Here is a 27,208-nt window from a genome sequence, read left to right on the forward strand (position 1 = left end):
GCCCAGTTCTCTCCTACTAGAGGTAACTCTGTCCTGCCACCTCTTTTATAAAATCTGATAAAAGACCACTGTCAAAATTATAAAGCTTTCTGTTCCTCTGTCTATCAAAGGGGTACATTAAAACCTCATCAGCTACAAGCCAAGAGGCAAACTTTTGCACTTTCATTATGCCATCATCATTCCTACCCCCGGTACTGAGATCTAGGAAGAGAAATCACAATTCTTCATCCAAGAGCTGAATAATTGCCTTATGGCTGGTTCCTGGGTCCAATGCACTGACTACATTACGTGAGATTAGGCCTCTCACACTGTTTAATTTTCATATAATTGTAAATAATTACAGAAACGTAATCAGTCAGAAGCACAAGCAGTGTAAGGAGAGAATTACTCCACCCTTGCATCTCAATTAATTGGGAGTATGTCTAGGTGGTGGGTGACTACAAAGGGCAGGCTAAACTCATCTGCTAATTTAGCTAAAACAAATACAAGTAGCTTACGTGTAAGGAGGTAAAAACAGGCAACGTGTTATATCCCAAAATATCAGCACTTGGTGTCCAGTGAAGTAGCGAAGCAGTACTGAGGATGTAGCCCCTGATATGGATCAACAACTCAATTCTCAAAGAATGTTTCCATGTTCTGTAGCCCAACTCTTCTAACACCTTAAACAACCGACCTTAAACCATGTCATCCTCTCCTCAGTCAGTTCTAAAAGCAACATGGACTGCCACCAGACTTGTCACCTGATAACAGCAAGGCTATTTGCACGCTCCCTTAAGGTGTTTTCAACGGTCATTTTTAGAAAGAGCAGCAAAATTAGAGAAGTCCAGTCCCATTACAAATGTCACACAGCCACGTTTGTAGAGCATGCCACAAACAAAGCAAGCTGTAACACACAATCAGTAGAGGCATTGTTCCTGAATATTACAATTTCTGAACTAATGCAAGGGCAAAATTACTTGGAAGCTAACATCCCTCTTTATATTGGCGCCTTTTGGAAGTTTGTATTTTATCAGTGTTTAAAGTTTCCAAGTGCCATATGCTACTGAAATTATTTACTGATTATAAAAAGCCACCCTACTGCTCTTCCAAACCTCTGTACGGATGAAGTCTGCATAGCCAGAAAGTGGTTTGCAATCGAATTTTTCCATCACTAGCCAGAAAGGAGAGAAAGACAAACTTTACAAAGTGTATTTGCTAGCACATCTGAATCTGCTTCACATCTTGAGTGAAGGAGCTTTGTGTGGAAACAAATTTGGCACTTAGTTTTCAAGGAGCAACAGCAGAATTCAAGACTCAGTTCATTAGTACATGACAGAGATGCAAAAATGAAGCTCTGCTGGTTGTAGATACCAAATAGAGCGAGATGCCAACCTGACAGTCACATTATCAAAGCTCTAACAAGAAAAAACAACAGTATGAGAACAGCATCCTACACAGACTAGGCTGTGACTGAGCAAAACCCCTCTGGAGGTAGGATGCCAAACCCCACTGCTGAAAAGATGACAGCACTTCAGAACTAAAAAAGAAGGGAAGATATTTGCTCTCTTCTTCGTTATCTGTGCATTGAGAACAGAAACAAAGGCACCTGCAAATTACCCTCTGGCAGCACCCCCCAGCTTCTATGGATTACAGATGCAGACCACAGCAGCTGCACTGTGAACTTGGATACCTCAGTCAAAAATCCACCCGTGGGATGAATACAGACCTTTAATATACCTAAAAATCTACATACTACATGCAGAGTTAAATCAATTTGATCCAGCCAACTCCAGAAAAATAAACATGAACAAAAAAGCCCCCACAAGTACCTGAAAACTCCGGTTTTATAAGCATTCACTCCACAAATCTGTGTGCTGTGGCTCTCACCCAAGGAGGAATGTCAGTGTTTTGCAGCAATGATGAAAAGCAATGTCACACAAGATCCTCCTTTACTAAAATACTACTTTCATGAAACATGCCATATAGCAGTTTTAGTGCACTGAGAGGGTCTGCATAATCAGATTTAAACTCTGCTCAGAAGCAAACCTTTTTTTTCCCCTCATCAAACACTATGCCTGGTCTTCACTGCTCAAGAATTCTCTAAAGCTATGGAGGGATCAAGGAAGGTATCAGTACAGTAGAAATCAGAGAAACAACCCACCTTAAAATGGTACAAGAAAATTCTTTCAAATAATAAAAAGTCCCATTTGATTCATTACTAAATTCACCCCATGCTTAATATGAAAAATTTTGAAGTACCAAGAAATATTCTAGGTAAGTGAGTATTCATTATGAGCAGTGATTAGCAAAAAAAATTCAGAGAGTCCGGCGGGCTGAAAGATGAGATCATCAGCTCGAGTCCTTCAGCTCATTATCTCAGCCATTGGCCAAACCATTACATCACAACTGGAAATATATACCATTCATAATATAAAGGAGTCACACTTGAGGTTACTTGAAAACAACAGAAGACAGAAAAGCAACAGCTCTGTGGACCATATACTCACTGCTGAGTTACAACTATGGGACAACTGTAAAAAAAAAATATCCCACAGCGACTTGAATATCCCAGCCACGGCAGACCCATGTGCAGTATTAACAATATATTAAGGCAGAAGAGCAATACTGTCTTCAGCACAGCATGACAGCCAACACCAACCAGATCATGCCAAGGACCAGGCACAATCTCCTTTTGCTTTCCTAATGAAATGTGCAAGTAATTAACCATTGACACTGACACAGTGCAGAAATTACCTATTAACTAAACAAAAATTAAAATGTTCAATTAATTTCTGAGACTTCAAATAGCTGTGCGCATCTGCAAGCACCTCCTGCAGGACCAGCACTTCTCTTGTCTAGGCTGATGAGTACATTCATGCCTCATGCCCCCTGCACAAACACCCTCCTCACAGGTATCTGCCAACATCCTTGGTCTGCAACCTGCAACTTCAGTTTCTTCAGTTGCTGCCTCTTGTGTCCAATCCTCACAGATTCAAGTGGTTTTGGTGACGTTAACCTTAGTTCTTGCATGGCCTCTGAACTTGGAAGATTTCAGCCTCAAAGCCAGTCTTCAGCTGATCCTCTGCCTCACTCTTCAGCTCTAAGTTTGTCACAAATCTCTCTGCTTTCAGGTTCTTCAGCCGTCAGCTGTTAGTGACAAGCAATACAACTCAAATTCCTATCATGTGGATCCCCAACAGGCCTTCTCTAAATGAGCTAGCTGAAAACAGAACCAAAAATGTGCTTCACACCCATTTATTTTCCCTCCCTCCCTTTTTGTCCATACCTGTTGCTTTAACACACAGGGCACATTAAGGGGTTTCCTATCCTGCTTTCCTGCAGTGTATGATCTCTAACTTATTAGCATAGTTTGAAATGACCTTGTGTATAATAGAGCAGCACATTTTTACCTGGTCCCCTTGACAAAGCTTCACAGTTATCTCTAAGCAACGTGCTGTCTCCCCAAAGATAATTTCGACCTCTCTCAAGACACGCCCACACCCTTCTCTGCCAGGGAATTCACAGTATCCACCCTTTCTTCAACCTTCAGGTCTCCTTGGAGAGTCGTTCATAATCCAAACACCTTTATTCTCCTCTTCGCTCTCCCTTGCTTACAAGGAAGTTTCTTACAGAGAATCTCAGCAAAGTCACTAAATATTACTGGAAACAAAATCAAGCATGTTAACCTTGGGGTGGGACTCACAAGTCTGCAAGTTCCATCAGCTTCATACACAAAATACAGCAAATCACTTAAACTTCTCGTGCTTGAATTCTAAACCAAAAAAATTTATTTTCCCCACAACTTCCCAGAAGCATCATTAGGATAAAAATCATCACGTTCTTCCAGACTCTTGGCTCTTAATGTAGGTCACAAAGTACATAAACAAGAATTGATTATGAAAGGCAGGAAGTTAAAACAGTCTATATGTGGCCAATATTGCTACTGTAACCTAAACTTCTCCATTTCCTGCCATTGTGACTTTAATTATGAAATCATAAAGTTGCACTAAGATAACTGACATGTTTAGTTTCCTAGCTGTCTTTAGGGGAAATGTTAAAGAAAATTAAAACCAAACAAAAACAACAAAACCACTCCCAAAAGCCAACCAAGCACAACCACAAAAAAAAAAAAAAAACAAAAAAAAAAAAAAAAAACAAAAAAAAAAAAAAAAAAAAAAAAAAAAAAAAAAAACAAAAAACCCCAAACAACCCACTCAAAATAAACAGCAATGAATAACAAAAAATGCCCAAACAACTCAGAAGTTTATCAAGTTCCTCTGCCTCACCAGTGCATCACTGAAGGAAGTTCACTCATGGACTTGAGTTTTGCATTGGTCCCTTCTTGCTGCCTGGGGTTAAGGAGAACAGGAAGCTGATGGACTGTCCCAACGGAGAAAAGTCTGTCCCTTCTGTCTTTGGATAATCTATTTCTGTCTGAAAAGAAACCCTGGCACAGATCTGCCTATAAATCTACTTAGAGCTAAAAAGGCTGAAGAAGAAACAGAACTAAACCAAATCAAACCAAAAAAGCCACTAACAACAAAACTAAAAGATGTTTTCCCTCTGTGCTTGCTACGGAAGAAGCTAGGTAGATGATCCCCTGACTGGAGTAGGTTTTTTTGCCTATGGGTTGAGAATCAGCCTGAAATGTATACATCAGTGATAGAGGTCAGCAGAGAAATGTGGGCAAAAGGAATGGTAACAGATCACAAGTGTGAGATGGTGCTCCCTCAACTTTTGCAGGAACTCACGTACACACAGCTGAGCTATTACTGCTCATGGTAATCTTATTCAGACCCATCTCTGTACCAGAGAAGTGTGAGATAGCAAACACATTGCCAATCTCCTAACAGGCCTCTCAGGAGGATCCGGAAAACCACAAAACAATTAATTTGACATACGCATTGAGCAAATTGATAGGAACTGTTACAAAGAACAGAGAGCTAGATATCACATGCTGGGGAAGAGTCCACATGGCATTTGAACAATTGCCTCACAAATCCATTAGCATTGCTAGAGAATTGTTTGTTGTATGTGAGGACAAACATGACCGGATCAATCCAGTCGTTTGATCTCTAAACAAATACATAATTTGGTAAAAGATGGGAATGAAAAGATGGTAATAAACATTCAGTTTCTCTATGAAAACAGGTCGCTACCAGTGCTCCACAGGAGTTTTGTAGGACAGCTGCATAAATGGGTTGGGAAAGAGGGAAGAATGGTGTGCGGGGAGAGTACCCTACTGATACCAAGTTGCTCACAGCAGTACAAACGGAGACTTACTGAGAGAACTGCAACTGATCTTACATAGCAAAGGACTAAATTGTACAATGGAAGACAAAGCTCAGAGCTGGCAGGTATAAAGAATTGTAGGGAATGGTGGGGAGGATGGGTGGGGAGGAAAACAACTCCAACCCTATGAATACAGCATGGGCTCTGGGTGAGCTGTCACCACCACAGGGAAGGATCTTGCGTTCAACAGAGACATATATAAAAAAATGACGATTTCGTTTCAGCAGCAGTCAAAAGAAAAAGCAAACACTGTTAAAAATTATGGGAAACGTAGACCACCACAGAATACACCCTCAAGCCAGCACACTGCACACTGAATAAGTTATCTAGCTTGCATGCAGTCCTCCAGTCTCAGAAAGACTCAAAGAACAAGGGAAGGCAGAGAGAAGAACAAGGATGATCAAAGGTATGAAATGGGTTCTGATCAAGGAACTAAATAGACATGGATTTTCCAGCCTGGAACACAAACAATCAAGGTAGTATCAAAGAGATCCGTGATAAATGGAACACCATAAACGCAGTGGAAAAGGAATCATTTGTCTCTTACAAGATAAGAACAAAGGAGCATCAAATGAAATTATCAGGTAGCAAATTCGAAATAAACAAAAAATGGTACTTCTTAACACGTACATTATTCTACCTTAGGACTCACTGCACATGATATTGTGGATGATAAAAATGCACATGGTTTTACAAACAATAAGACAAACTAATGGAAGAAAAATCTATCACGGGCTATTAAACCAAAGATACCATCTCTGCTTCAGGAAGTTTGTGAGATGCAGATTGCTGAAAGCTGGGAAAATACATTGGGAAAGCACTACTACGTGCTTGCACTTTTACTGTCTTCCCTAGGCACCTGCTGTTAGTCTCCAGCCGGGACAGGGACAGTGACAGCAGTCAGGCTGTGACAACAGCCGTAGCACAGCTCCGCAGGGGTTGAGCTCAAGGACAAATGTCCACACTTCGATGGGATGGTTTCACTTTCAGCTAGAATCAGACTGGTCCTGCTGACTGAATGGGTATTCCCAGGTGGAAACATCTTCTGGTTTAGCGGCACCCAAAATGAAACCTGCCCGCGCACTCGGAGCTGTGCGGCAACGCACGCACGTCGACAGGAAGCGAGGACAATAAGCGGACTTGCTTCAGAAGAACACTCCTAACCCACACCAAAATGCTCATGCACATACACCTGTGCCCCAGGAAACACACCCTTGCCCTGCAAGCCCGACCACTTCTCTGAACCAGTGACCCCCTCCTGCATCCAGCAGCTGCCCTTCAGGACGTGCCATGCCCCAAAGGGTGACTGAGGCTGAGCTGGGTCTTACTACAGGATTGGTCCTGAAGCATCTTCTCAATTACATCCCACTCTGCTCAGTGCTCTCTGGGTACAGCTACAGAGTTAGGCCTTTAGGCATAAAGCTATGGACATGAGGAAACTTTCACCTGTACACTTCTAAGGAATTTTTACTTGGGTTATCTTTCATGCAACAAACAGCTACTTTTTACCTTGCAAATATACATATATGTTGATCTGTGATGACCAGTATACCAGCTTTTAACCATCTCTACACTAAAAAAACCACAACTGGTACCTTTGTTATAATGAGAAACCTATAATTATATTCATACTTCGAAAATCATTAAAGACACAGCTCTAAGCCTTCTTTCAAGAAGGCAACTAGTATATAATTCCACATGATAAATGCCAAAGAAGGTTATAGACTTGCAAAATATATTTTAATATTAGAAACTTTATTGAAATTTTCTCATCACAACAACTTGGTTCTTACAAAGTAGTTAAATATAGCATGACATTGCATTTCTCTTCATGCAAAACACTATTTTAAGGTTATGATATTGCCTTTACTACAAAGGCACCTTTTAAGTAAGATGAGAAGTTGATTTTCCAGTTTACAGACAGATCTAATATTTACCCGAAGTATATTCTCCGAGAAAGAGCAATACACTTTAAAAACAAACAAACCTTCAAAATGTGTCTGATCTTGACTTCTGTTACTTAATTTTGCATTTGCCTAATCACACAAAGTGGAAAATATCAACTTAGTATTAAATGGAATGTCTTCACATGTACAAAAAGCCTTTTGATTGATCTTGAATTCCTGATTCTACCAACTTAATCTTTTGTACAAGCCTCTTCCAAAGGAGACTACTGCTTCCGTAAACAAAAGGTTATGGGATCATTTTTGAAGAACAGTGATACTTTTGACCCTGACACAAAGTATACAATTGATGGGAAAAGTCACTAAAGAAACTTCCACCATTAACATGACTGAGCTGAACCTTCATCTGCAACCTAATTAAAAAGAAAGGTTCCCACCCCAAAAAGCCTTGTGCAAGGTGCTTGTCATGAAGAAGAATTACAGAGTTCTGCGTAAGAGGGCCCAAGGGCATTCAAAATTACTGGAAAAAAAAAATTCCTTCTTCAGAACTAACAGAATCTTCTCTTCAGAAAGCCAAAGAAAAACTGTTAAGGCATTTTAAAGATGTGTAAGTACATATCAGTCTTCTTTTATTTACACTGGACTTGGGAAAGCAAGAGAGAGAAATACAGTCTTTTTTTCTTCTCTTGGTCTGTCTTGCACAGACTAAAATAAAATCAATTGCCCTGTGGAAAAGCCTTGTAAAGAAAACTGATAAATCCTATTTATTTACCTATTTTTTCATCATGTAGAGCAACACAAGATCAGGTATTCTTGTCACAGTGCCAGATGGTAAAAGAACCATAACAATCACTGTTCTTCAACCCCAGGGACCACAGTCACTGTACAAAAGATGAAATGATACTTAACAGTTCACAAAATTATTTGACCCTTTTATTATCTCAGTTGAACAGCATTAAATTCCATCAACAGGCATCCACAGCCAAAAAATTATGTGCTTATTCTTCCTAAGCAATGTACAAGGAGAATGGAAACTTCAGAGTAAGACCACCCCGCCCAAAACTGTCGAGCTAATTGGAAAACTTTTTACATTTGCTCTAAGAAAAAAAAATAAATAAAAAATGCTGGGAACAGGTCTTAAATCCTTCCCACACCTGGGAATTAAAGGTTATCTTAGCAGTACATCCTTTCACTTAGGGTTCACATTTCATCCAATAGCTAATGCATGTCAAGTCTATGAAAGGTCTGTGAACACCTTAAAGCAAAGGCAGTGGCTGGACCTCAGACCTCATTAATGGGCAGCAGGCATTACTGCAGAGCATCCATCTATCAGAGACATTGATATTCCTTCCTCTGACCATTTTTTCAAAGAAACTAGAAAGGTCTCCTGTGTATTTGTTTAGAATCCAATTACACAGGCATGATGATATATTAGGAAAAAAATCTTTACTCAGAGTATGGTGAAGCCTGGCACAGGCTGCATAGAGAGCTGTGGATGCCCCATACCTGGCAGTGTTCATGGCCAGGTTGGATGGGGCTTTGAGCAACCCGGTCAGTGAATGGTCCTCTGCCCATGGCAGAGGACTAGATGATCTTTAAGGTTGCCTCCAACCCAAACCATTCTATGACTCTATGATTGAGCAATCCCCCCCCCAAAAAAAACCCTGCAGTCACAGCTGAAACAGGGATTTTCACACCAAAAGACTCAGACCAAGTCACTTCTAGTCATTGTCATCTGGAATTTGGCAAGAGGCAACCTGCTGGTCTAAACTAGCAGGTCTCATTTTTCTTCTTGTACAGGCAAATCCTACTTGCGCCTCACCTAAAAATCCTATTTTGTCTACTTTTTTTCCCCAAGCCAGGCCCAGACTCTTCCAATTTTTCCAGTGACATTTCAGCAGACCTCCATTTAGGATCTGAAGGATGGTAAAACATTTTCTGTTCTTCACTTTGAACACGCCCCAGCTGAAGGCGGCTCACGTACAACAGGTACGCAATGCTCACGCAGTATCAGTGTGCCACAGATGAGACATTTTATGCAGATATTTAAATAAGGCCACACCTGTAATAAAGATAATAACTGACTACCATCCCTGGCATCAAGGTGTTGCAAAGTGAACTTCACATCAAAGAAAAGAGCCTTTAAGTTATTTAAAGATTTTGAAGTGTTGTGACAAGATGCCGCTCGTTTGCGTAGGGAAAGAATCTGTTAACTGGTCTGCACTGCAGACAAACATCAACAAACTTTGATAGATTTCCTTTGCCTATGTGTCTGCCAACATTTATTTTTTTAATAGATTTTGTGGTTGTCCTCCAGAAGTTGAAATGTTATTTTGCACTAAGCACACCAAAACATTTTTTTATGAACATTATTACCACAAGAATAAAACTTCTGTTTCTGTGTGAAAGTTTGTTAGAAAGGGTTTCACAACCATATGATATAAGGAAACTGAATTAATTGTATTTTTGAATTTTCCATTGCCAGATGGGACGTTACTCAAGACTAGCATAATGATTCAAATACCAGCAGTAGGTCCAGCCACCTAGAATTAAGAAGATGGCACCGTGGGTAGAGAGAACAGTTTCCCTCAAAATGGCTCTAATGAAGATGAATTTGCTCAAACTAAAACAAATTCTTCACAGCCACAGAAGGATTTGCTGAGACACCAGGTCACAGGAGGCTAATGGCACTGCGACACACCTACTAAATCTTCTCTCTGCAAGCTTAATGCAATAAAGAAAATCCCTTTGTGGCTGATACTGCCGCGGGTGCCACAGTGGAGACCAGGCGGCCACGGAGGTCGCGAGGCTGCAAGTGTCACTCTGCCCAGCAGCTCCCAGCTCTGGAGAGGGAGTGAGGAGCTGGCCAGGACTGGGCTTGTTCTGAGCCCTGTTCAAGAGGAGAAAATCAAGAGTGACCTGGCAAAGGAATGAGTGAATACAGCGAGTGGTATATGGGCTCATCGGAGGGCTAAAACAGGGAGCAGCTTATGCCGTGACCTGCTGAGAGACGATCAGTGGGACATTCTTCCTCCGGTTTAAGGAGCTGGGGAAAAAAACATGGACAAACATGAAGTTACTGAAGCGAAGGAGGAAGACACACTCTTTCCTCCCCCTCAAATTCATTCTCTTGGTTTTACTTGGACAAATCCGAAACAGTCTTGTTAGGACGAGAGAGAGAGCGAGAGGCAAGCAGCTTATTTTTGTCCAGGAGCGGCAGACATTTAAATTACCAGTCTTGCTACCGATTTTGGACACTAGCCATGGCTGGGGATTTTACCCGTAATTCTCACTGACATTAATTCACAGACTGGCTCCCTGACCAGAAAAGGTCTTGCTCTGGCCTGACCCATAACAAGGAACCTGGAGTGGATGGTTCGTCTGACTCATGGTAATTGCCTTACCGGCATTTTGGATAAAAGACAGTTTCTGAGGTATCAAGTCTTAAGTACAGACACAGGATCTGCAATCTCCTGGCACATGCTGCAACAGCCAAGGAAAATTGTTACTGTAAGAACTGAGTATGTCAGTAGGAAGCAAGTGATAAAACTATTTTCTGTTTCTTCTAAATATATAGCTAAAGGAGCACAAAACCCGAGCTTTGAGATCCGCAAGAGAACTGTCCGAACATGGCAAGAGTAACTCTGAAATGCTACTGCAGTTTACTGTTTTTAATTAAATAAAGCCACTGTAATAGTTATATCAAGCACTTATTCCTGCATTTTAAAAATATATACAGAAATCTGCTAGTTATTGAAGATAATCTGCTCACAGTTTCAAAGGAGAATCACATATTAGTAGACTCTTCTCAAGTCACACGGCCACGTAACTCCAACTCTGTGCAGACACTTCTTTATTTTCCCTCAATGTGGATAACAAAATAGGGATGAACTAATGCTACTTACACTTAAAATAAACAACCACATTTATAAAAAATAAAGACTGCAAAACACAAGTCAAAGTAGAGTTGTTACCTACTTATTACTCCCTTTGAGGTCCGGGATCCTCGACAACTGAATTTGTATTTTCCCTGTAGCTTGCTACACTGAAAAGGCAGCAAAACTGAAACTGTATTCAAGATAATTATGCATCTTATCCAACACCCCTAAAATAGTAACAAGTTTGTGATAGTTCTACCTGTCATTTTGCAAGAAAACTTTCCTGCATATCTTGAACAAGCTCAAGATATATATTCAAAAGAAAAATGAGAATGGGGCAAGATTTCTGATGGCTATAATTGAAATGGTTATTTTCCGATTCGTGCTTTTGCAGGAGACAGTTGGGGTTTTTTACTAATTGCTTAGAAAAGTTGCTCTCATTCCTTTGGATCATCTCTCAAATTTAATCATCTTTAAATAGTTTATTTACTCATTAATTTTTGTGGCAAGATACCTGCACAAATGTCCACAAAAATGTGCCTTTTCCTTTTATATTCAAAGAGATTTACTTCAGAAATCCAGACTTGTCCAGCAGAGTCTGAAAAAAAAAATTCTTTCTAGCTAAAGGAAGGAAGGAACCAAAGGAAGGAAACTTGTAAACTACTAAATTTCCTGAATAAATATTTCTTGTGTCCCCCATTTGGGCATTGCAGATTGGAAACTAAGCCTCTGCCTCTAGGACAGGACACTCCGAACTTTCGAGTTAATGCAGTTTTTCAATCATTCTTTAACATGAATCATTAATGTGAATACTTATGCTGAACCCATTAAATGCTACTGCTTTGTCCCACAAACATTCATTAATTTATCTATAACATACTGCCATCTGGTAAGGGAATAGGATTATCTCCACTTTACAGATGAAGAACTAAGAGGGAAAAAAACAAACAAACAAAAGAAAACCCCCCAAATAACTAATGACTTGATCCAGTTATTTCAAGAAATCTGGCAGATCAAATCCAGATTTCTTCAGTCACAGTCCACTGCTTTTAAAGCAGAACTATTCCTTATCACTTTCAGAAACCTTAACTTCCAATTAGCCAAGAAGTATAAAAGAAACAAAACATGAATCCACGTTTTCTTTAATAAAGCTGTACATACGTGACCTATACGGTAGGTTCATCAAGTCAGCAGCAGATATACATTGATATTATTGAATTTTTAATATGTTTTGAGCAAGATTGACCTTCGAATGAACCACAGTATGCTTTGGGATTTAAAACAATCTGTTGTAGGCTAATTTTTCACATTAGCTCTGTATTTAACAGCAACAGTAATTTTTAAATTCAATTTGGCCTCCTGCATCATGCACACAGAAATACATTTCTCTCAAGATAAATCATTCAAATGTGCACTATATCAATACCAACATCATTTTTTTTGCTTGGGGATAATTTTGCCAATAATTTAGCAACACGATCATGAGAAAAGCAGCAACGCCAATTCCCTTTCTAGCGTGAAAGCAAAGTAGCTTGCAAGGCATGCCTTGGATTTGAGAAGCAGCAGAAGGAACTCCACACCCCTCTACCACTTTTAAATATAACAGCAAAACAAAAAACTCAGCAGCTATTTCAGGAAGCTTAGTTGTTCAAATAAGAAAATACTTACAAGCAGAGGCTGGGGGCACACTCTACAAAAAAGCCTTTTCTAGAGACAGAGTACTCATTATTAACACAAGTTTTGAAGAAAATCGGGAGGAAGTACATCTAAGGATCAAATCAGAAGCAGTCTTGCAGATTATTTTAAACTATGCATGATGGATGCATTCTGCTCTGTCCTCATTTCAAACTGCACAGACTTTTCCCTGTGATAATCTATTCCAGATGAAGCAACTGATATTTCCAGTTTCAACCAAAGAGAAATGGAAAAAAGGGGGCAAATCCTGCCCCCCCGAACAGATAACTCTTTGCTATTTAATGATTAATCAGTATGAAACCTTCACTCAACATTTAACTTTCTCTTATTTACTGAGCTCTTTAATACAGAAGGGAAAGTAAATAAAAGGAAGAACAGCAATTCTTGATTTCTTGCCAGTTTACAGTATTAAAAAAAGAATCTGCGCCACGGGTTGGCAGGCAGCCACACTTACAGTAAGCTATCTACTGTTTCACCCCGCAGGAAGGACAAAGGATTCAGTGTGGGGCTGCTGGGTTTCTCTCTGTCAAATGCACCCTTCAAAACAGATCCCAGGAATATTAAAAACTGCGTGCAATTAAGAGCGTTTTTCATGATCTTTCCCTCTTTTGGGGGATGTTTCTAAAAAACCTGGAGTGTCGTCGTAGAGAAGGCAGGGAAAGGAAACAGCAGTGCTACAGCCACAGCACTGACATTTTAACTTACTAAATCAAGTTACACCAGCAGAAGTATAAAGGTGCTGGGTTAAGCAGTTTGGTTCATATTTCTGTTTCCTCATGACACAAGTGCACATTACTGCTTCATGTCCTCTCCAGCTGCACAGCACCCGCTTCCAGAAGGGCTTCCACAGGATTGTGCCACAGGGAACCCCATCTTTTGAGGGCATATTCCTAAGGCTTCCTAGTACATGAAGGTAGCTGTTTGCCAGCAGTGGGGAAATCTGAAAGGAGTACTGACTTCTGGGGATAACTTTCTGAGTGCACTGCTCCATTCCACATGCATCATGCAATATCCCCACATCTTGGTCACTCAAAACCATCTGAGCCACTGGCAGGAGACAGGAAGGAAGGAGGAACAGAATGACGGGAGGAATTAAGGGCTGGGGAGAAAAGGAAAAACAGAGTAAAAAGCAGCAACAAGCAGGAATTAGAATAGGCTAGAGTTAATAGAAAGAGCCAAAAGGAAGTGAATGAAAGCATGACTGAAGAGGAAACAAGTCCTTAAAGGACAAAGAAAATCTCTACTCCGCATTATGAGGGAGAATGCATGTGTAAATACAGAGAATATGGATGGGAGTTAAGGATCAATGATTATAAATAAGCACAGCCCAAGTGCTCCTTCCACTATTAAAACAGAAATAAAAGGGGCACTGGTTCCACCTACGAGAAGTGAACATCCATGTGACCTGCCTTTGTTTTGTTATGTAGCCTTGAAACTTTCTGTGAATTTCCAACTATTCCACTCCTACCCTACCTATATTATGTCTGGAGACATTCTAAACATCCCCATAAGCACCGGTACATTTTCAAAAAAAAATCCTGCTTTCAGAAAAATGTTATTTTCTTTTCTCCCAACTGCAGCATTTTTATCTGATTCTTGGGATTCCGTGCCTGATTCCCAAAAATTAAGTGGTTTGGTTTTTTACCTCTGAATTTAGTATTCAATCTTTAAACTTTGGTATCTTGGGCTCTCTAGTCTAAAAATGAATTTTCAGCTTAAACAGAAGAGAATGGAGGAAATTTTAGCTTACATAAAACAGACAGCTTTTGCTTGCAGTCCTGAAAGGGCTGGAAAGAGTGATTTTCAAGTCCCTGAGTGTCTTCCCCAACACCACCCCCACCCCACCCCTCCTAGCTAAGAATGTAAAATTGCTCAGAGTACTGCAAGTCAGCAACAGCCTTGTTTAGATGACCTTTGCATCTTACTAAATGTCTCAGGTTAGATCCAGTTCTGAAAGATACCAGTAAAGGTTGCAAAGATATGAAAATCCCTGTCGGACGTGCATCTTGCTGTAACAAGCATTTGATTTTTGGCAAGTTCAGCATAAGTATTAACTTTCTTTTCACAACAAAAATCAGGGATACTGATAGTAAAAGTGCTTTGATACAGAGCTGACAATCCCATTTCTGTCCCCAACCTGCAGGTCACCGCTGGATGGTTTCAGGAAAACCACTTCCCATGTCTCCATTTCTGCATTCACAGAACTGGGGAGATTTCCTTTTGCTCCTTTGCTCTCGTGGACTTTCCAAAGCAGGTTTTATAGGACTCAGCCATCACTATTTTGTTTCCAGGGCTGGTTTTGCTTTCACAGACACAGTATCTACTACATATACATTAGAGCTGCTGCAGCTCCCCAGCAGCAAGAGCACCACATACAGTGTCAAACAAAGTGCAAATTTGGTTAGCATGGAAACAAAACTGAACCAGCTTCCACAGCAGCAAAAATACTTCTCCTGTACCAAATTCAAAGAGACAATTTTTGCTGGAAGTAGCATGCTTTTCAGAAGTTCCATAACGGTTGTGAAGCACAACTTCCACAGAAGGTTGGTTTTCAGCTATCTAATCTTCATCTACGCCATAACCTACAGCAGAAGTTTTGATGTGTTTGCCTGCTCTTTTTATCCCTGGAAGAATTAAGAAGAGTTACAGGCTTTAAAGAACAACTTACTCTCACAAATTAAATTGATATGTACAAAATTTTAGTTTAAAGATAGTAATTGGCAAAAAAAAAAAAAAAAAAAAAATCACCAAAGCTAGTTAATGCTTTCCTAATGTGCCACACAAATATTTTAATTTCAGGTACAAAATGCAGCAAGCACTGGTGAATTTCATACCAACATACTCAAGGAACACAAAAAAACCAAAACCAAATTAAAAAAAAATCTTTAAGCATGAAAAGCATTCACTAATTTACTGATTCTTAAGCTTGATGGAAATGTTTCTGCATTTCAATTTTAAAAGAGATAATGAAGAGTAGGAGAGAAAGACAACTCAAGAGAAATTAAATTATACCTTCAAGATTAACACTTCCTACTTCAAAAAATATTTTAAACATAAATGAATCCTTTGATTAAAAGTTTTGATTACTCTTAAAAAAAAAAAGCCAAAAAACTCAAAACTTGCTTACATAAAGCTGAGAGCTTGCAAATACCAGCTCCAATTCTGCAAAACACATGAACTCCCACTGACTTCAAGGAATGCAGACTTAGATTCACTATTTGCAAAAATACATTAATTTCAGCATTGGAAATACTTAGCCTCCTTAATCTGATTCCTCTCCCCAACAATTACAGAGCAATTACATGAGATAAGAACACATTTCTCCGCACCATTTCTACATATTTTGATAACCATGTCCAATTACAAATTTCCCTCACTGCTTAAATTTAAAAAAAAGTAAGTCTTGCAAAGATTTTTTTTCTTTTTTTAATTATTCTGACACAGTGCTGAAGTGTCTCCTCCAAGGAACAAAGGAATTCACCTGAGCTCTGATCCAAAACATACTAAAAGTTAACAGCCTACTGCCAGTTGACTTCAGCACGCCTCCCATCAGGCTGCCCGTGCCCGAGAACTGACCTGGGTACCTTTGAGAAAGGAACTGTACTTTAATCCATGGAAATGCACGAAATCCACGATTTTTTTGCTCTTGTTGGTCTTCTCAAGGTTTGAGACTCTTTGAAATGCCATCAGCTATAGCAACAGGTTCTTGTTTATACAAACAAATGACCTACAAAGTACACACTTAATCTTACCAGCATGCAATTTTGATTACCCTGCACCTCTCTCTCACCCGAGTTCTTTGTCAACTACATAAAAGTGAAACATTATTTTAAACAAACAAGAATGTTTCTGGTCTGTCAAATTTCAAGTTGTCAGTGTCCCCCTATGAAAGCAGGTTTTTACTTCTTAAAGAAATCCTACTTAAACTGTGCCTGAAACATGGAATCTTTTATTTGTATTTCTTGTATTCACAAAACTTTGTGGGGGGGAGGGGGAGAAAAAGAAGTTTTTTTTAATCTGGTAATCTCTGTTTGCAGAATTCCATACAGGTAAAAATGCTACAATTAATTTAAAAAAAAAAATACGAGCTGGAAAAAACTGGAAAAACTTATCTAACTATGCATCTTGCACATTATTGTACTAAACTTAAATAACTATGCATTATTATGTTAGAAAATTAGACAATTAGGCAATAATATGTATTTTGCTATTATATAATAGTTGTAGTATTAGTCTATATAAATTATTATAAAACAGTAAGAAATGTTTTTGAAAATATTGACACTTCTAACTACCCTACTCATTATTTCAGTTAGATATTTTATGAAATGCCATTGATTTCACCCCAGGCAATGAATGAGCAAAAATGTTTGCATTTTTAGTTAAAAATGCTCACTAGGTTTTGTCCCTCATTTGCTCTCTCATGTGCATGTCTGTGTTGCACAGAGACTGCAGCAGCTATTCCAAAATATTTAAAAACTATTTAAAATCAGTAGGTTATCACCATTTTAATGCAATAGCTTATTAATACCTGACTGACCCACTTTTTTTTTTCAGCATTAAAACCATAAATTCAATTATGTGCTCCTTTGCAAGTGAAAGGTGAAACTCACATAGTAATCATGAAGGGTTGGATGATCATGCCTCTGGCAGCAAGCAGTGAGTGCAGAAGGGGGTAGCTGCAAAAACCTCTGGATTTGCTGCAAACCCTACTGCCTTCCCAGGAACCCCAGCCCCTGGCAGCCCTACTCTCTCTGCTGCCACCTGAATCTTGCTTCTTGCCAGAATCCATACGCAGAAGTAGAAAATAAGAAGGGGGGGAAAGGAAAAAAAAAAGAAAAAGAAAAAAGAAAATCAGCAGTGAAAGCATCAACTTCCAGCAACATTTTCAAAGCTTGGAGAGGAAGGATGCCAAGCAACAGGCCAGACACTCGGCTCTATAGCTGGCAGGGGGAACCTTGAAAACTGCAGCCGCTTATTGACACTAATCCTTGCTTCTCCTTTCTGCCTCATCAAAATTTTCAGAGCAGCATCTTCCTGGGCCTGCCACAGCTCCTTGCAGCTGCAGAGCTCGCAGGGGCTGCACAGCTCCCCTGGGCCAGCAGCCATACGTCGCATTTCTCTGGAAAGGCCCCTAAGAAAATACTGACCCGAGCCATATTCCTCACTGATTGTCTTTGGCACAGAAACCAAAACATGCTATAAATGCATTCCTGCCCGAGCCGAGCGGACGCTCATTCTGAGGAGGGCTGAGACACTCTGACAGCTGCTGCCTGTCACTGACACGGCCGAGCCAGGGCCCGACAGGGACACAGGTGACAGACAGCACAGTGCCATGGGGGGACATCTCCTCTGGGATGCCAAGCGGGGCAGGCACCACAAACCCAGTGGGCACCATTTTCAGTCAGCACACTGAAGAAGGGGGAGGCCATGAGCTCTGTCCCTTTCTGGCACGTGGATTCCCTGTGCCAAGCGTTGGCTGGCTCCTTCTCAGGTACACAGGCCATCTTCTAAGAGCAGGACAACCCCAAACACACCAAGAATGCCACTCACTGCATGCACCTTCTCCTGCCCTCACTCCAGGAGGGATACAGACCTGCCCGCCACCCAACAAAGGAGGTCAGCTGAGGTATGGATGGGACTAACCAAGTAAAAAAAAAGTAAGTTATCCAATATCACAGGGCTGCCTCAAGCACCCCTGCTGCCAAGAGACATGTATTTCATCTTGGCCTTAAGCCAGCCTTGAGACATCCCGTTTCAGTTCCTGATACTTCAGGCATTTGCTCTCCCTACACCCACTTTACAGATATAAACACAGGCAGGGCAAAAAAAAAAAGCATTCAGCTTGTGCAAACACCCAAGGCTCAAAATAAGGGAAATGCAAGAAATTGCTTCAGCTGGGAACCAGGGACAGCGTGAAGCCTTTGCTGCACGGGCTACTCTGATGCTGAAGGAATTCAAGCACATGCACTACACACTCCAGAGAGATGGCAGCTTCCTCCCTTGTCACACAGCATTTTGTCTGTGATTTATTAGAAGAAAGAGCTATTGGATCACACAAACTGGGAACTAATACATGTAATTCTAGCTGCTGAAAAAAAATTTTAAATGCTGCAGTACACATACACACATATATCCTCACACAGAGGCACTGGATACATATGGATACATATGTACACGTGTAAGTAAACATTAGGGTAGTTCATTTCACTTTATAAGGACAAATAATAAACCACTTGCAAAAACAGGTCAAAGGGGATCATCACTGCATCCTTCAACACCTTTCTAGTCTCTCATTAGATTCCACATACAAGTTAAGCTGGCCCATCATTAAATGAACATGAGGGATAAAGAGCGAGGCACCAAGGTTGCAAGACAAATACAAGTGATAATGCTCCTACAATGCCACAGGCAGAGAAAATTGTATTTAGCAAGCCAGACACTGTTTAACAGGCCCAGCAAACACACAGTCGGCAAATTTCTTCCTTTCCTATGAACACCATAATGCAAATTAATTGCAGCATACTAAATCACAGTTCTAAATTAGCAACATTCTTTGCAGTGCTTGAGAAATAAATGCAAGAACAGTAGGGATTGTCAATGGGCTAATGGAACAATTTCACAAGTAAAGAGAATATTTTACATGTCAATGGGACACTTTTACAACTGCTGACTGTTTTCTGAAGGAGTCTCAGATCTCGTGTGTCATTTATGGCATTTTGGGTTTGATTTTTAAAAGTGCTTTTTAGTTTCACCTCTGAATTAATTCAGCAACAACACAGAAGTTCATTGTTATGAAGTGTGCTTCAAGTTAAGCAACAAATAGAGGCATCTTAATTCTCTACCACCTAAGAATCTATATCAAATCATTGTCTTTATGCTCCTGGATTTTTGCAGCAGTGTATTTCCTGCAAGTAATACAATGTCTGTGAGTGTTTTTGAATTCCCTGTTCAAGTCCAAGTTGATTAATAGTGCTTCCTCTTAAGGAGTTAATACTATTTTTAATCCAATGATAGCTTTGAAAATAATTTCCATTACTTCTAATCTACTGTTTTGCAGGGTGTATAACATGGCTAGATGACGCTTAATTTTGCCCAGGCTCTGAGCCTGCATTCCTGATAGCTCCTTCGGTTCTTCACCATTATGCATGCTGCACCAAGCAGCCCTTTCCCTAGTTGACTTGAGAAAGCATGTTTCCAGAATATGTTATTCAAATCCTGAATCATTTGGGTTCAAAATCACAACTTTCTTTAAAGTCAGCATTTGGCTTCTTTTGAGGTGAATGTTCCAAAAAGAACATTTTCAGATGGCCTCAGACATCCTTGTTTGAATTTAACAATACTCATCATATTTAGATCAGGAATGCAAACCTGCTGAAGACAAACAACAACAAAAAAACCCTTGGAAGGTATGACAAGTAACATATACCAACAAACAGCAATATAAGTCTTCAGGGCTTGTTAATTCCCAGTTCTTACTCTTGTCCTCTGCTACAGCCACTTGCTAAGCTAAAAATGCATGAGGGCAGATTGATGGTCTGCTGAACACCTGCAGCTCCAAGCCACAGCCAGCTATTAATGCTATTTCATCATCATTTTACATCTCTGCCTTTTCACCAGCGCTCCAGTGCCGACGGGGCTAGAAAAGGTCCAGCAAGGGCCAGTTATTACACTCCAACACAATCCTTTGTGGTGTTTCCTCTCCAATCATCCTAGAGGGAGAGGGTCTGGAGTTCACAGCCAGCTCCCTCACACAGCTTTTCCTATCTCCAGCCCCTGAGGAGATGGGACATCTTGAGAGGAGCTGGGAGGCTGCATGGCCTCCACTCTGCACAATGTTTTTCCCCGGCTAAACTGCCTTCCTTTCTCAGCCGATACAACATATTGATACTGTTGCAAGTGTTAATGTCTCCTTGCCAGAGCTCTCTAATAAACTAGGCTCATTTTCAATAGCAATACCTCCTCTCTTTTAATGTTGTCAGTAACTCCGACAATCCTACAGCTTCTAGTCTTCATTCTGATCATGAACAAGATAGATAGATATCTATTTAATCTTTCTGAGACACAAGTAAGTGGGAAATCTCTGAAAAGAGCCAAAGGTAACTAAACAACACCATTTACATGTTCATATCAGCTTACTTCACCGCTGTACACCTCTGAGCACTGGAACACTCTGCCTTCATTTAACGCGCAGCTGCATAAGGGGCAACACCAGGAAAAACAGAAATAGGGATAGGTGCTCCTGCTGGGGCCCCTCCTTGATTTAGAAGGACCCAAACCTGAAAGCTGGTGCAGTCGTGCCAAGACTCAAACCATGGAGGTGCATTTCCTGCAGGGAAACCAGAGGACACGGTGCCTGAGGCTGGAACAACCAGAGCACACAGCTGGGTCCCCTCTCCCCTCCCTTTCTGGTAGAGAGGAAAGCCAGCCACTGCACCACCCTCTGGCACAGGGCAGGCACAGGGATGGGGCTGAGGGGGACCAGGCTCCATTCCTGCCATTCATTCCTTATCCTGCCCAGACATCTCAGGACAACACACTCTTCTCGAGAGGGACCCCTTCCAGCCCTTCCAGCTCGCCTCTTTATCCCAAGACTGCTCCCATGCTCTCCCCACAATACTGGGCAGCTGGCCCTGGTCACCCTTAACTATCCATCAAAGTACAGGCTCTGCTGGCAGCCCTTCCTCCCCTCCTTCCAGCTCTTCCTTAGGAACAGGCAGGCTGGACCCGAGCATCCTTGCTGCAGGGAGCTGCCTGCAGATGGATGACCTGCAAGCCAGAGCCCTCTGCCCCAGTCCCACATATCACCAGGTTTTTCTCTTTAGATTCTAAGCAGTACCAAGGTAAATTGTACACTAAGAATCATTTATAGACTTCCTGCAAGTGACTGCCCACAGCTTTGATGAACATGAGACAACAGCTCTGTTCATCTTCCATCCGTAACTGTGCAAGCAATAAATGTTTCTATCAACAAACATTTGAGCAAACAACCGATTCGGTTTGTTCCAAGCACCTTAGGCTAGAAAAATAATATTGAAAAGAGTTTGTACGCTAGCCTGCTCCTCCCCACCGCCATTTCCCTCTGAGCAGGCGTTTCTGATGAAAAAGAAATTAATATTAAACATTTACTTGTAGAGAATTTAAACTAAAATCTGTCAACATAAATCCAAGAGCATTTGGTGTTTGCACAATACGTATTTTTAGTGCCTACCTGTGCAAGCACTAAAACAGTAAAAGCAGAGCTACAGTATAAAACTAGCAAAATTTAGAAACATTTAATTTCTTGCACATGGGCCCTGGAGCCTCAGATGCCACAGAGGTTCGCTTCAGCGTGGGGAAAACCTGCAGGCTGCTATGTGGATGCTTTCATGAACCCAACAAAGGAGACGAGTTGCTATTTGTTTTTTGGAATATACAAATATCATTAAGAGCCAAAAAACCATGCTGATACTTCACAGTAATGCCTTTTTATTACAATTCAAAACCCATCACAAAAATCTTGCCACAGAAACTGGTGACGTTTGCTACTGTACTACCTACAATCACTGTCCTGTAGGGTTACAGTACAACTGCTCTTTTAAGATATGATCCCAGATATCACTAAATATGGAGAACAAATTCCTGAGAAAACAAACCCTTACCACATCAGCATTCTATAATATTAGGAAACTATTTGCATCATGTGGCTTGTGCTAAAATACTTAATGATCTCATCCTTACCATAACAAATTATCTGCCAGAAAAAGACCTTGAAGGTCAACACTGGCAACAATTAAAAAGTAATGAAAAACATTCATCCCTTAGGCAGAGTTACAATTTCTAAGTTTGAAGCAATGTGCTGTATATTTTATTAGCTATCACTTGTTTAATTATTCATTGCAGCTCCTCTTATGCTCCATAGAGCAACCTCACATTGCTAAGATTTCCATTTGAATGCTATTACCGATTCAAGGACAAATCTCGTTTAAACTTTAGCTTTTGTTTTTATTTTCCAAAACATAAATTATGTTCAAAAATTAATGGGTCTGTCATACTTGCTATTTTTAATTCTGTTCACATTAGCTTCAACCTGGGACTCTACACACCATCTCTCCAACGACGGTATTTTGAGTGTCCGCATTCATCTGCTCCAGTATTCCTACAAAACCACAGAAGTTTTCAACCAACTGCATCCCTTCCTTGGCCAGCAGGAGTAATTTTTATTCCTGTCTCATTTGCAGTAGCAGCTCACTCGAGCACAGTATTTCAGTATTTTCTTAAAGAAACTCACTGAGTTCAAGCAAGGCGATAGCACCATGAAATAACTTCTGTGCTTTAATTGCCATTTAATTACACTTCCTGGATTTCCTAGCAAGTAAATAAAATCTTTCTCAAGGTTTACCGGAGAAATAAGGAGCTGTACAAACAGGGCAGGCTAAGATTGGTATTATCTGCAGTTCTTAATTCATCCTTCATTGTGGCCATACACATCTATGCCCTGCTGGGGATTCACAACACACACAAGGGAAATTAGCTACAGGAGTTTTTTGAGTAAGGGAGGAAAAGCCCGTTTACCATTTCGTGATCAACAACTTGAGATAGGTTCCCCATTTAAAATTTCATTAGTGGAAGTATGTATGTGTATTGTACTGAAACGCTGAAAGGAAAAAAGGGAATAAAGTAGAACAGAACAACAGATCTGCAATGGTTTGATATGTGCTTTATATAAAATCATTTTGGTAGAACAAAGAAAATGGAAACTGTCATAAAAGTTGACGTTAACCCTTTTTTTGCCTCTTCTTAAAAAAATATACCCACTTCCTGAACTAAACTTACAAATGATACCGTGGTTTATAAAAATTGAAAAAGGGCTGTCATTATGGGGGCGAAGAAGCAGTAATAAAATAAAGGCTAAGTATTAAAATAATAATTCATTTTATACTACTTTGAATTCCACACGAAGAAAAATAACAATGAGCATGTATTTCCATACAGTAATAGCCAAACTCTATCTAATGCTCTAAAAAGGAACCAATTTAATTAAATAATTTAATTTGGTTTAATTAAACCAAAAAAGACAACACTGCTCTCTAATGTTCCTTGGTAAGAGTGAAAAGGTATTTTGAGTAGCAAGAAGAACTGAAATTTATTGTGCAAGACAAAACTTCCCCTACCACTCAGGCTTGGTTTCATGACACTGTCAGTATCACCAGGAAAGCAAGCTGTTTACATAATGCAGAAAGGTATTTACAAGCACTACTACACTAGTATTATATAAATAAAGGTGGCAGCAAAACCCACCTTAACCCACCCAAAATTAATTCCCAAGATCAGACAAACTTTAATTTTATGATATCATAAAATTTGTCTTAGATGGAAAACAAAAGTTGCATAGTAGTTGCCTTAAAACTTCATTTACTGAGTTCAGGAGAGTGAAGTGGCAGAAAGGGGGTACACTGCCCACGAGCCCTTGTGTGGAATGGGCCACAAAGGGGCACACCTCATCTCACTCCTGCAAGGAAGACAGACAGGAATACTTTTTAAGTATTCACACACACTTCAACATAGAATCTCTCTGTAAATAATCACTTTTTTGTATCCAAAATTTCCTGTTGATTACAAAAACAGAGAAACATCAGACCTATGATCAGCAGGAGACTTCTGTGCATATATTTTGCCTTACCAGTGGGGAATACACTTCTGCCGTGTGTTTCAGATCCAGGTCATGCGGAAATTTTGCAGAGAAAGTCTCTTAAAGCCTTTCTGATGAGACCAGAAAATCTGGACAGACCAGTTCCTTGTTGGTCTAATTAAAAGGCCATTAGAATGCTGATCCAGAAGTGAAACCTGAAGGAACACATGTGCTAACATACACAGTCTTAACTGAGGATGAGAACAAGGGACACCATTCACCAAGGTCATATTTGGCCAAGAGTTCTCTTATATTCTTCCCTTGTGGTGGAGGATATAGGCTCCTCCTGAAGGCAACTCTCAGCCACCAGTGAATGAGAAAAGGGAGAAAGACTGAAATCCATACACATGGACAGGAACAAGAGGAAAATTTATGCGAAACAGATCACAGAATAAATATGCAGCATCCTTTATCCTGAGTTACCTGAAGTCATTAGCAACCTCCTGTATCTGGCTTGCCCACTTCAATCACACCATGCTCAAGTCCATCATAAAAAATAAACATGGGACCTTTACTCAGATGTAAACACCACCTCACATGCACAAACCACATCATCCCCCTTCTTTGTCTCCAGAACTTCTGCCTCCCCCAGAAAGGAGCACCAAGAACACCTCCAGCCTTTTTAGACATTTCCAAGCACCTCTCACACATCTGCAGAAGTCAGTAATGCCCAAGAGCAACATCTGCTCCCTTAACCCAAGCCCACCAGCAGGGCTGATGTCCCCACGGACACCAAGGATGAGGAGGGGTGGTCATGATTACTGCCCTAACACCTTCAGCATGTCACTGGGAATGCCCAGCATGAACTTGCTACTAAGAAAAACAATTTACTTCTAGGTTTTCCTACAACAGTGTTAAGCAGCAGCCAGATGAAAATGGGAAGCAGAGAACTGCCATCCATTATGATACGTTTTTAACACCTTTCCCTTCTTTCTCTAAACAGATCCATCAGACTTACAGAATCATAGAACATTAAGGGTTGGAATGGACCTTAAAGATCATCTAGTCCCAACCACTCCTGCCATAGGACACCTCCCACTAGACCAGGTTGCTCAAGGCCTTATCCAACCTGCCTTTAACACTGCCAGGGATGGGACATCCACAATGTCCCTGGGCAACCTGTGCCAGTGCCTCACCACCCTCGCAATAAAGAGTTTCTTCCTAAGATCTAACCTAAATTTCTCTCTTTTCAGTTTGTACCCATTACTCCTCGTGCTATCACTACGCTTCCTGGCAAAAAGTCCTCTTTGAACACGTGCTAAAGATGCTATCCCAAGCTCCTGCAATAAAGCATCACTTGACAGCAACCCAAACTTCCTTTTTTTAACCCAATCTGCCTAATTTTCCCTAATATATCAGTGCAAGCCATTTAGCACTCCAAGGCTGGTCATCAAAACCAGGAAAATACCTACCAACTTAGGTGCACAGGAACACTCATACTAAGAAGGCTACTGACAATAAACATATTTCTGTTTTTAAACACTTATAAACAATACACTTTTAATTTCTTGTCAGGCTTAGTTGCTGAATACTTAAGTTACATTTGCATCCCAGGCAACAGTATTTTGTGAGAAACAGACATGTTTTATGTGTCTGTGTATTAATTACAGTTCTAAATGAATAAACTCTGAAAAATGGCAGACTAGGTATGTAAAATATGTCCCTCTTAAAACTGCTTTAAAACTTACAATAGGGATTTCACAAAACTGTATAAACGTGGACAAAACCCACTGTCACCTGCATAAGTAGTAAGAGCTTTCCATAATGAGACTTTCACGAGTGAAGTGAGGAGTTGATTTTATCTGGTACACCACAGCAATTTGCTGTGCAGCTTCATGAAACTGCTACAAATAGCATTACAGCCAAAACCCAATTGTTGCTGAAATGCATTCAGTAAAATGGAAAATACAGAGAAATACAACACAGTAATTGTCTCTCAACCCACATTATATATTGTGTTTCTAAATTATATAGTATTATATTTTCAAGTTTTTAATATAGTTTCCCACTGAGGAATTGATAACACAGAAGACGTTCTTTGACCTTTTCCCTCTGAATATCCAAATAATATACCACATAGGTTTATAAGCCAAATAACTCTCCAGCCTTTTATTAGATCCCAAGGGATAAAATCTGTTTTAAGAAACCACCACATGTAGCAATGCACAAAAGAGCTAATGCAAAGCACTTTCCTTGCTGTGCTATTTCTCACCTGCATCACAATTTCTCCTGTACAGTTGCAATTGCAGTTTATGAGTCTACATGTATTGGAAAGACAAATTGGACTTCTAGAACTTGAAAATCTGCACTGAACGCCCTAACACAATCACGGACAATACAAACCATGCTCCTGCTCACCCACGGATTCCTACTTAGTGGATTAAACACAGCACTGCCATCTCTTTAAAGGCTTGACCCAAGCAACGGACAAAATAACTTACCAAGCTTTTCTATTCCCCAGATATTGCAGAAAGTATTTAATGGACTTTTTCCAAATTTAGCAGGATGTTAAAAACCACACAGCCACGAGATAAGTAATTTGTGGGGCAACTCAATCAAAAAGCCAGGCTGATCCTTTAAAAGAGGCCTTTTGGGGATTTTGAATTGATAATGTTTGTATCTCTACAATTAATCACAAAATAATGAAGGATTCAAGTCATCACAGTCAGGCATTGGGAGTGTGAAAAGATGCATGCTGTGCATGACAAGAATCAAAGGGCCAGAACAACTCAGGAAAAAGCATAATATAAAACAGTTGATGTAAGTTAGAAACAGTGGAAACTTTCAAC

General features: G+C 40.3%; 1 protein-coding gene and 1 long non-coding RNA gene across 2 annotated transcripts in view; both read right to left on the reverse strand.

Annotated features, from left to right (window-relative positions):
- NR3C2 (nuclear receptor subfamily 3 group C member 2) overlaps positions 1-27,208 on the reverse strand; it is a 189,390-nt gene that overhangs the window by 140,497 nt on the left and 21,685 nt on the right.
- LOC116444714 lies at positions 10,133-12,806 on the reverse strand. Its single transcript, XR_004240456.1, has 3 exons — positions 12,722-12,806; positions 11,154-11,220; positions 10,133-10,221 (listed from the first exon to the last, which is right to left on the reverse strand). It is a non-coding gene; the product is annotated as an uncharacterized LOC116444714 (long non-coding RNA).

This window comes from Corvus moneduloides, chromosome 5 (assembly GCF_009650955.1).
Source record: "Corvus moneduloides isolate bCorMon1 chromosome 5, bCorMon1.pri, whole genome shotgun sequence".
NCBI lineage: Eukaryota > Metazoa > Chordata > Aves > Passeriformes > Corvidae > Corvus > Corvus moneduloides.